General features: G+C 48.9%; 1 pseudogene; it reads left to right on the forward strand.

The window, feature by feature from the left end:
- Positions 1-46: 46 nt before the first annotated feature.
- Positions 47-5,655, forward strand: LOC119391706 (uncharacterized; annotated as a pseudogene).
- The last annotated feature ends 6,356 nt before the right edge of the window (positions 5,656-12,011 follow it).

Consider the following 12,011-nt stretch of genomic DNA (forward strand, 5'->3'; position numbering starts at 1 on the left):
ACGATGCCTCGTAATCGCGGCGGCACCTAACTCCATTTAGGCGAGGATGCACAGGGATTCTCAAGGTAAGTCAGGGATGCAGTCGATTCGTCCGTGGATTCGCGTGCGAAACACAATACCGTGCATTTAGCCCGCTGCGAAAACTACATGACAAGCTAAACTTATTCCTGTCAGTGCATCACTGCGTTCGTGTGATTTTTATAGGTATTTGAAAGCAGTGCGGTCCACTGATTTACATAACATTAGAGATCGGAGTGGTGCGATCATTCAGATTTTGGGCTTCACGCAGCGCTGATGAGCTTTGATTGTTTGTAGAATTTGATGATTTGCATCGCTGGCGCTATTTCTGATGTTAAAAAAAAAGAAAAAAACGAACGGTGAGCTCATTCCCGAAAAAAATCTTATTGCTTGTGGTTGAAATCGTTTTCAAGGAATCCAAGCAGCAGCCCAGTTGGACCACTGAGCGCATGTTGTCGCCTAGACAGCCTGATTCTTTTGTACATTCTGTGAATATGCATGCACTTAACAAGCTTAAGTTTCAAAACTTGGCAGTGTTTCATATTTTGTTGAAGTGTTGACGACACAAAAATTTTTATTGATGATCGAACACATGCGTTACACAGATTGCAGCAGCCTAGTCGGGAGCTCATACGAGAAATTTCGAACATTTAAATTCTTATTCAAAGCAGATTTTTTGAAGCTTTGCACGCATGATAGAAGTACATAGCGCGCCAGAACTACTATGCGGAAAGAAACAGAACGCCGGGGAGTTAAACCAGAATCCCGTCTTGTTCTTTACACCACGCTGTGGGGTTGGGAAAGGGGAGTGGCAAGATGAGAGAGAGGAGGAAATGAAAGAAGGAAATTAGCCGTGATTCACTGATGCATCTGGGATTGCACCACTAGTCAAAGGTGTTTGCATGAGCCCGTTTTCCTTAAAAAGCACAAAGGTGCGTTCACTGCCTTGTGGGCCAACAAGCGATGGGGAAGGTGTTCTAGAACACCCTGCACGGAAAGTGGTCGCTCATCCACTCGTCGTGAACGTGTTACTGCTTGCCTTTGTGAAGCAATCAAGCACAATGGCATTGCAAATGTTATGTTATTCTTAGTGCCGCAGATATTGCATGCTGCACTTGTGGCCTAGAACAATACACCAAATTTTCACATACCGACCACATATTTCGGCCACCTCTCGGCAGTAAGCGTGAACGGTAAAAATGTTTTCATGCATGCGTTCATGCTCAGTGTAACACAGATCGAGGGCATGCCTCAGTAGGCCTGTCATGACCCTGATTCTGAATTCCCTGGCACGTATAAGATGGGTTGGTGTACACATTTATCTGATTCAACCGTGCAAACGGGACCTCTGAAAATGTGCGCCATATATGTAGTGCACGACCGGATTTAAATTGCATGCTGCTGTAGGGAAATTTGTATTGTTCCTTTCTAGAGGATTCAATGTGCGTACTTGCAAGCAGCAGCTTGTGTCTGCCATTTCTATCCGAACATACGTCGGTTGTTTTTTTCCCCCTTCTTTTTGCACAGGGCACATCACTTAATCGATTCAGTTCCTGCTGTAGCGAATCGCTTATCTGGTCCATTTTTACTTACCGCTTTCGTGTTGCCTGTACACTTTAGTTAAAAAGAATCATTAATTTTGCCCGTGCACTTCCTTAGCTTGTCTGCTAGCTTTGAAATCTTAGCCCCTGCATGTGCCAATAGGCCTTGACTCTAAAGCCTCGGTAGCTCTATCACGTGTAGGATGGCACCACTTGTTGACTGAAGAAAACACTCCACTTCAGTGAGGGCCGGTATAATGGAAGGATTCTTTTTTTGCTTGACCCTTTGCTATTGTGGGCTAATTTATTTGCTGCCAGCTCTTAGCATTGGAGGGGCAGTGTCCCTTCCCCTGTGACAGAATCTTAGATGTGCTCGCCCTTTCCCTGTTCGGGCACTCCTCGCTACAATGCCAAAGTTTAGTCAAATCCACGTACATACTAGCCGTTATTCTTGTGCTTGTTTAAGCGCCACACCTGCAGCTCATGCACACTAGGACCATATTTCACTGTACTCGGCCGAAGGTCGCAGGATTGTATCCCAGCTGTGGCAGCCACAATTTTGATGGAGGCTTGAGGCCAGTGTTTTTAGATTTAGGTGCACGTTGAAGAACCCCAGGTGGTAGATTTCCGGGGCCCTCCACTACAGCGTCTCTCATAATCACATCGTGGTTTTGGGACGTTAAACCCCAGATATTATTATTATTATTATGATATTGAGCATGTAGCAATTTAGGGGCTTGGCTTGTTGACGTCCGTATGTCTGTCGCATGATCACCACCGAAAATCTAGAATAATGAAGAATTAATTGCAATAATTAACTGAAATAGCTAAAAACGCTTCCAAAACTTTAAAATGCTTCCAACACCCGCGCCACGCAAGAGGGGACGCCACCACCTCATTAAGCGTGCAATTTCTGTGCCCACCAGGGCTTCTCCGGCATCCAATCATGCTGTGCTACACACTTTCTCAGGTTTCACGTTAGTGGAGATGCATTTAGCACAGGATTTAGGACTACATTAAGACCTACACCAAGAACTTCTTTTTTAAGTCCTCCTTGGGTGCAGCAAGACATGCGCCAGTGGGAAGCAGAACGCCTTCCCACATTCACAGCTCAAGCTAGGAACTCTTTGACTCTTGCGTTCCTGAAGCGCTGTGTGGTATATGCTCGAGCACAGTCGTAGGGATTTATTTATATAGATACTGCAGTGAACAAAAACACAACCAGCCCTACAGCTTTATTCAAAAGACTTAGTTTGGGTGCCAGCTCTATTTTGGGGAATGCACAGTATGCACATTTATTTTCAATTGAAGTGTATGAGTACTGGGAGAGAGCTACTACTGCATGTACAACACACCCGTGAAGTTGTCCACCAGCAGGTTTCAGCCGCTCAAGCAGCCAGCTTTTTCATAGTTTCAATGTACATGTATCTCTTTGAGCCTCTATTGCACTACTGCTTTGCCCTAACGAGCCAGTTTTCTGTAAAATACCAGCTTTGTTGTCCAGCTATGCAGTCGCCCATAATATAAACTGTAAACCATAGAGTGCAAATATTAGCAGAGACTTGTAGCATGTGCTTTACTCACACAGTACTTTTCATACTTGTCATTGTGTTGAGCGGTTTTCTAGCGACAGCGCAGCTGTGCCAATCTCTCTCATGCTTTCTTCTCAGCTCCCCCAGGGCGCCTGTCGAACGTAACAGTCCATCCATCGAGTGTGGTGGCCATTGTAAGGTGGCACGTCACCAGTGACGGAGGCTGCCTCATCTCCAATTTCACATTGGCCTACCAGCCTACACAGCAGCCGCCAGCCAATAGCTCAGCTGCAGTCCACCACTACCTACCTGCCCGTACACATCAGTCTGGCTGCTGTAAGTACTGGAGGCGCGAAATGATTCTCCTTGCAAAAGGGCAGGAAAAGGGTAATCAGAAAAGCTATGAAATCTTTGGGAAGACCTGCTGTGGTGGTCTAGTGGTTATGGTGCTCAACTGCTAACCCGAAGATCACAGGATCAAATCCCAGCCACGGCGGCCGTATTTCTGTGGAGGCAAAATGCCAGAGGCCCGTGTGCTTAGATTCAGGCGCACATTAAAGAATCTCAGGTGGTCAAAATTTCCGGATCCCTCCACTATGACGTCTCTCATAATCATACCATGTTTATTATTATTATTCCAAAAATTATTCCAAAATTATTCCCAAAAATTATTGTATATATTTGGGATGTCTGTGGCTGTGAGACAATGAGGCACCTTTTCCGCGACTACGTACTTCCAATCAGAATGCAATATCCTAAGTCTATTTGTTACAGACTGACAGCTGTACAGAGAAGCTTGAATGTGTTGTTGGAACTCATGAGGGCTTACAAACTATGTGACAGGTTGTACAGTCAGTAAACTCACCTATAATAATTTTGTGTAATTTGCACAGTAACAATGATACCATGTCATATAATGATTCGACTTGGCCTTGTGTTTAGAGGGTCACAGGGACGTGTCACCCATATCTTCACAACTGCTGATCCACTGCTACAAGTGCACATGTAGCCCATGAAAACACCTCTCTAAACCATAGTGAAATGATTAGCAATGCAATCTTAGTGGTATTCTTTGAAATGCGTGGTCCAGCTTAACAGAACCGTAAAGGTTCTGGTTTCATGGCCAGCTCCTCAGTGTTTATAGTGCATGACTGAAGTTCACCGATTCCAGGGAAAGCAGAAACACTACGATCCACTTCAGTAATTTACAAAAAGAACGACATTTATTGCGATTCTGAAGTCTCAGTGGGTTGCATGCTCGGAGCAATGGTCTCAGAGACCGACACATTTATGGGTTTTATGCCGAACAAACAAATGGCAAAGGAAAGAGACGAGACTATTACCTGTGATGTTCCCTTGCTGTGGCTGGCAAAATTCTCACTAACTACAGTTAAACCCGGGCATATTGAACTCGGATAAATCGCATTGTCCTTTGTATTGAACTATTTTCGAACACAATGTTTTAACGTCATTGCACAAGATCTATGGCTACACTCAACAAAAATATTTGGAACGCTTTATATATCGAAATTGGGCAGTGCGAAATGCCTCTACGAGTTGGCTTTCCCTCACAAGAAGTTGACATTTCTCTCAGAAGGGGACTCTTCCGCAGACATTTGTTGTGTGACTGGTGTGATTAGGAGGGCGTCGCGCAGTGAGAGTAGAAACTGCCACTTGACTTTACGTGCTTTCTGCCATGATTCCTCATCGTTGCACTCGTCAGCCCGTTGCGCACGGTAGGCGTTCGCATCTCTGCGATTTTCTGCTCCCTTTGTTAATGCGACGTGTGCCATGAAATGGAACAAACTGCTGTTCCTCCGCAAAGCTGGTAATAATAACACAGTCGAATGGGTGGGAAAGAATTTTGACGTCGTGGCTGTTTACAGCAACCGAAGAAGAACGCTGAGCACCATATTGAAGAACAAGGCCAACATTAGAGCCAAGGTGGAATAGAAGCTTTCGGTACCTGAAGAGGACGCACAACTCGAATTAAGATGTTGAGCCACTGTTTACATCGAGACATTTTCTTGTGTATAAACCACCGCTGCATAAAACATGCACCTCCAAGTACCAAACTACAAAAAAATAAAAGCTAAAAAGAAATTCCCGTATAGTATTGCCATGAAGCTGCCTTTCTTGCATTATTGTGAAGCAGTGCTGTCAATGCAATTTGCGCACTGAAATTAGTGCCAGAAATATGGTAATTCCTTTAAACGATTTGTATAGAATAATACGATATATTGAACCGATTCCTGTTTTTTTGTGAGTTCGATATATGCGGGTTCGACTGTACTGTATTTGCCTTTGACATTATGCTTTTATGATGGCCTGTGCAGAGGCAGCTCTTCGTATACCACCTGGAGCCGGGCACCCCGTACATGTTCCGCATGTGTGCTTCTAACCGCCTAGGTCCTAGAGAGGCCACGACGGTGTAAGCCTCCACGTCCAAGCCGCTCGATCCCGCTGGTATAGTTCAGTATTCACTTTAATTAACCTAAATGTGGAAAGAAAATTTAATCTCAGGGGCTGACTTGTCAAGGGAAGTCCAGGGGAACATGGAGTGATGAGAAATTGTCAAACGAAGAATGCAGGATGTCTACCAACTGGGAAAACTGGAATTCTCAGGGATTTTGGATAGTCTGGAAATACACAGGGAAATTGTGTTTCCATCAGGAAAAGTCCACAGTAACTTTATTGAAAGGGAACGAAAGTCGCGGTAACGCTGGCTCGAGGTTTTGTGAACGCATTTTTCAAATCGAACGCCCCTGCGGCTGCGGGGAAGGGGCGCACCTCGATGCTGTCCTCGCCTTCGGAGCGGTGGAGTAGGAGAGAATCGGGCTAATGCGTGGCATGCGGGAACCATGAAGCACGGCGCATCGTATCGCGCAATGTTGTCAGGGTGTTCTGTGACTACGCTGTGTAGTTCTGTATTCCTTGTCGCCTGTGCTGTGCGTTAGCACCCGATATGGTGGTTTTGTTATCACCACGTGCCTGGTAACAAGCATGATTAGTTGCAGAGGCGGTAGCAGTAGATGTAACAAGCTTGAGTTATCTTGCAAGCGATCGCGATCGTTCAGGAAGCGGATGTCGTTGACAAGGCTAGTAGCATCTTGCAAGCCATCCCGATCGGTGAGATAAAAAACGACGACGCTTGCTGGCGGTTATCGGAGAGCTCACACGCTCTGATCCCGAGCTTCAAAGATGCTATTTAGGACTCTGAGAAGAATAGAGTAAATTTCCAGGCAAGAGCGAGCGTAATTAACAGGCCCATTTAGAGCAAGTCAAAGCTTTTTTTTCTTTTTTTTCCCCGGGTGAGGGCACTGCTGAAACAAGTTTTAGGCAGTTGACCGATATTTTTTGGGGCTGCATCGCGCAATTATCAGCCACGCCACTGCTTATGTGGATGTTTTGCTACAGAGCCGAATTACAAAACTTTTCAGAGCCAAGGCATAGCGGCGACCGAAATTCGAGACACCGGCATGGGTCCCACTTGCCGGTTCGGCAAGCGATGTCGGAAAACAGAAAAGTGACCACCATAATAAGATGTGCCGTAATTCAGGCTGTTGCCATGCTTTCATGCGGTCTTAGCCCGCAGCTATTTTGCTTTTTTTTTTGCGATAGCAATTATATAGCGGGCAGTTGCGGCCAAGGCTTGGACCAGTAAAGATGTATCTCTTTGGGTCTTGGCCTCATCTCTAAAGGGTTCAGGGCTAGATGCAGCCGCAAAACCCTACATCTGGCGCCCCCCAACGGGAAGGACCCCGCCCCGACATGTTCTGCCCGATCAACGTACACCAAATCCCAGCAGCTCCTGATTTCGGCCCCCTGCACGGCGATATCGCCTTCGAGGAGCTATGGGCGCTGAAACGGGCGTTCCTGGACATGGCCGCCTACGGAGTCTACGACCTCGTCCTCTTACTTCAGCCGGTCGAGACCCTCATGCGCCTCTGCCTTTCCGGGAGAATGACCCCCGACGAGCAGCGGCGCACCATCATCGCCCTGGAGCACCTCGGTGCTTACCTCGGCGTCCCGCTGCCCGCGCAGGCCATGGAGGCTGTGGCGCGCTCGTGCGGCAAGGTGGCATCTGGGGCTGACGATGAAGGCGGCGACGATGCGTGCGCTGACGAGGTCGGCGTCGAGGCTCGTGCGGGCTCGTGCGGCGGGCCGGCACCGCGGGACGACCAGCGACGCCGTGGCGATGCATCGTCCGTCACCAAGGGTGCAGCGTCCAGGAACGGTGAGGCGAACACAGCGTTGGACGACGCGATTTCTGGGGACACGGCCGGTGACTGTGACGACATTGAAGCAGAGGTCAGGAAGTCCCGCGATGACGACAATGCGGCGGCCGTGAAGAAAAGGAAGAAGACGAGAAATAAGAGGAGGAACCGGAAGCACAGGGACACGAGACTAACACCAGACGAATCGGAGTCCGGCACTGAGGTGGTCCGCACTCGTGACCTTGAGAGGGACAAGGCTGCCCTTGAAGCTGAGGTAGATCGTCTCAAGCAGGACACATCGCAGCATGCTACCCGCATCTGCCAGCTGGAACGTGAGTTGGCAAACTTGACACATGCACATGATGGTCTCAAGGAGGAGCACGACGTCTACAAAGCCAAGGCCACCACGATTAATGAAAAGGACTGCCACATTTCTGGCCTGAGGGACAAGGTCCGTACTCTGGAGAAACAGCACGAACAGCAGCTGGACGAGTCGCGGCAACATTTCTTCGAGGCCAAGACATCCTGGAGTCATAAACTCCAGACCCTTGAAGCTCAGATCTTCAACATGGACCGAAAGGTGGCCGAGGACTCGCTGGAGTACAGTCGGATGGAGAGGCTGCTTGCAGATGCTCAGCAGCGCCTCAAGGATCAGCAGCAGCAGTGTGCCAAGTTCGAGGAGCAATTGCTGGAGCGGGACACTCAACTGGCAAACATGCGGTGCAGCCATGAAGAAGGGCTGCTGGACGAGCTACGGATGCAAGCGGCTGTTCTCCGTGCGCAGCTCGCCGAGGCCCAACAGGACCGCGACCGAGAGGCCAGTCAAGCGCAGATGTTAATTTTGAAACTGAACCGGAAGGAGGCAGAGTGCAAGAAGAACCAGGAGCAGATCCAGGGGCTCGAGGAGAGCCAGAGGACTTTGTTGACAAAGGTCTCCGACTCCAAGCTAGAGAAGCAGCTCAGTCTGGCGTCGGACACTGAGACAATCCTCAAGCACGGTCTGAAGAGGAGTGAGGCTGAGCTAGAGACCATGCAGGAAGAGCTTGCAAAGCTGAACCAGGTGCTGGCCTCGGCTGAGATCGAGAACAAGTGGCTGATGGAGGAGCTTGAGGCAAGACAGCAGCAAGCGGATAAACAACAATCCAGGCTGAAAGCGGTAACCCAGCTGCTGGAATCCCGGGAGACGACGGCAGAACAGGTGGATCCGCTCGAGGTGGAACTTGCCGCGCATGTGCGCAATCGCACCAGCGTGTCTGACCCGCAGCGCAACATCAGCGAGGGAGGCGTGCGCGCCGGAGGCATATCATATGCAGCCGGGGCTTCGTTAGGGACGTCGCGCTGCCGTGGCTGCCAAGGTCACTGGCGTTCAGCGACTACTACCTGGAGGAGTGGCCGCCACACGCACGTGAATGGTCTGGAGGGCTCCAACGGCAACCACATACGACAACGGCTTATGACTCGCTGGGACCGGTGCTGCACCAGGAGCATCGGCGTTCTATCATGCTCTCGACCGTGGTCATGCTGACGACCGTGGTCGTCAACCTGAGCGAGTCCGGTGCGCCTCCGTCTTCGGGCGGCAGCAGAGTTGCCTCTGCTGCGCGCGTCAGAAGTTCCCATGACCGGCAGCCCATGAGGTCCCACAGAGAGTTGTGGGCGGACAGCACTGGCATGTGGTCGTGTGTGCCACGTGCAGTCCGCCGTGGCCAAGGATAGCCAGGACAGTGTGCGCGCTACCCTTGTGAAGTTGCCCGTGTACTTCTCGCTCACTTTTTTCCGAGGGGAGGGGGCAGTATGGGGGTGCTCGGCGGCTGTGAGCGCGTAGAAGAAAACGACGATCGCATGTGCGCTCGTGTCACGCGGCAGCCGCTGGCAGCGGGCAGTTGCGGCCAAGGCTTGGACCAGTAAAGATGCATCTCTTTGGGTCTTGGCCTCATCTCTAAAGGGTTCAGGGCTAGATGCAGCCGCAAAACCCTACACACTCTAGGCAAATGTTTTGCCTTCGCCATGATCTTCCTCATCAAGTTTAAATCGCGATTACATCACCCCGCTCGTGGTATACTGTATGAGTGAGTGAAAGCGAGTGACCGACCGACCGACTGACCGTGTCCTTCGCGCAATGGGCACATGGAGATAGGAGCCGTAGGGTTTTGGGGTGGGGGGGGGAGAGGCTGCGCGAGTCCGACAGGAAGTGCGTACTTTGTACCAGCGGGTGTGGTCGCGTGTGCCGCAATATCTTTAGAGGGGGGGATATCAGCAGACGGCTCATACCTTTGTAGGTGTTGTGCTCTAATTGCAAAACTTCAGTTGAAGCCATAGCAGTGGCGTAACCAGAGAGGGGTGGCGGTAGCGCCGAGACCCCCTCCCCCCCCCCCTCCCCCCCAAAGCCAGCCCCCGCCCCCTCCCTTCAGTGCCTGTCGTCTACCTCCCTTGTCAGGCTGCTTGTCGAGTTTGCCCCCTTTGTCAGGTTGCTTTGCCTACCACTGCCCAAAAGAGGTAAAGAGAATCTTGAATCTTGTCCCTGCTCTCTATCTCTCTCCTCATCGCTCTACCTTTTCCTGCTTCCTTATGCGCATTTCCAACGAAGGCTTTTTAGGCGCCGCCATAATCCCCTCTGGGCTGTTGTAGATATGCATGACCCACCAAAATGCACTACTGCTTCAGCCTTTGTTCTCTGTACTATTCAAATGGAATTAAGTCATCTTTATTATAATGTGCGTACTGGAGAGTGACATCATCGAGCGACCCATCTTGACATAAAACAAGGTTCTGTTTCACTCTAGGAATTTTAGCAAGAACACTCAGGGAAAACCTGGAAAACTCGGGGAATTTAGAAATGTCAACTTGGTAGACACCCTGGAATGTCTCTGGAGCCAGCACTTCGTCAAGGGGATTTGTTGGCTCCATCCACATTCCTCGTTCGACTATTTCTCACTTGTAGAGCACTGAAAACGTGTTCGTGCCCTCTCTATGAACCATAGGCTCTGCAAGGTTCATGTCATTGCTGCCAAGCCCGTGTTACAGCAATCGTGAACCTGTCAACTTGAAAGCCGGAGTATGTGCAAAAGCATGATAGCAACGATAACATACTCATAGAGCATGAAAAAAGCGAATTGATGACACTATGAGCAGAGCAAGACAGCAGTGGTGTACTCGGGTCTTGACGGGATGCTTTGCTTTGTTTTTTTTTTCACCTGGTGATACAGAAGTCGTGCAGAAGACGTTTGCCGGTGGGGATGACTTCAGCACGGCGGCATGGATGGGGGCCGTCTCTATGGTCATGGGCACCATCCTAATTCTGTCGTGCCTCAGCTGCCTGCTCATTTACAAGGAAGGCCGACACGGTGCGTCCATTTGTATACACCCTCTTCATTCTTAAACATCTCTTTTTGAGGGGGGACGCGGGGATCGTTTGTAACTTTTTAGTTTCTTGGTCTAGGTTGATGAAATTTAGCACAAGCACTACAAATCATATTAAAAAGGCAAATTCAAATTTTCAGTAAGATATCTTCAGTAGTTTTTATATTATAAAAATTCACATGTTCCTTCCTTGTGGAAAGCCTGGCACAGTGATGAAACACACTAGGAGACTGGAACTACTTTGTATCTTTGCTCACATACTGTTTGTACTTAATGACACTTTTAGATCTTTTTTTACAGCCCTTCTAATTTTCTGCAGAACATGACATACAAATGTCTTTGTCTCAGCTAATCGCGCCATGCAGTAATTATGAAATAAGAAAAAAAATGAAAGCTTAAACAAAAATTCCAAGAGTGTGTTGAAGTATAGCATAGTCTATGGATTACAATAAAACAAACAGCATAAAAATCGGTCTAGCCATAGTTGTGCTATGCTTTCCACAAGCAAAGTGGCAGGCACAAAACACTCTTTTGAGAAAATGGACAACAAAGTTTTGGTTGCAATTGACAATATGCTAAAGTGAGCCAGGACTGTAATAATTGGTGTCCTTGCCAGAAGGCAATCTTTGGGGCCTCTGCTTCTTAATTTGGCCTGATTTAGCAAGTTTATTACCCTCTATCATTTACCGCAGACGCTTTTGTGCAGCCCCCTGGAACGCTACTGCACGAGGCTGCATATAAACATTTGGACATGTTGGACTGTATCGCTACTTTTGCGGCCACGGAACGTGTCGCCAGGAGGCCTAATACCTCTGTCACACGGCCACCATCGAACTCCATTTCACCCCGTTCGGCATTTAACTACGTGATGGAGCATTACGAGAATGGAGTTGTGGCCGTGCTAGGCTCGGTGTAAGCTTTCGACGGTTGCCGCATGGGGCAGAAACAGCGCTGCTGCGCTCGTCGAAACGTCCAATTTTTTGCCTGTGCAGTCGCCTTTAAAGCAACAAAAACGTGTTTTTGTGTGTTGATGAAGTGCTCGGAATCACCATTGCTGTCACAGTGCTTGTGCGTGCGCCTCACACGTGAAGAAACAAATATCGCGCGACGATTCACAGCGGCGGCTTGGCGAGGCGTTGGTGTGGAGAGTATACAAGCGCTGATGTCCGAAAAACTTACACTACGGGGCGTGAAATGCTACGCAAAAAAGAGCATATAGTTTTTAAAATTATAATTGAGCTCATTGGGACGATTTTGCTAGTGCGGTTTTCAGTGTAGCAGTAGCTGGCTGGGAACGAGAGTACTCCATCGAGCCGAAATGGGCATAACCGAACTTCCTCCACCAA

The sequence above is a fragment of the Rhipicephalus sanguineus genome, chromosome 4, assembly GCF_013339695.2.
Source record: "Rhipicephalus sanguineus isolate Rsan-2018 chromosome 4, BIME_Rsan_1.4, whole genome shotgun sequence".
NCBI classification, from domain to species: Eukaryota; Metazoa; Arthropoda; class Arachnida; order Ixodida; family Ixodidae; genus Rhipicephalus; species Rhipicephalus sanguineus.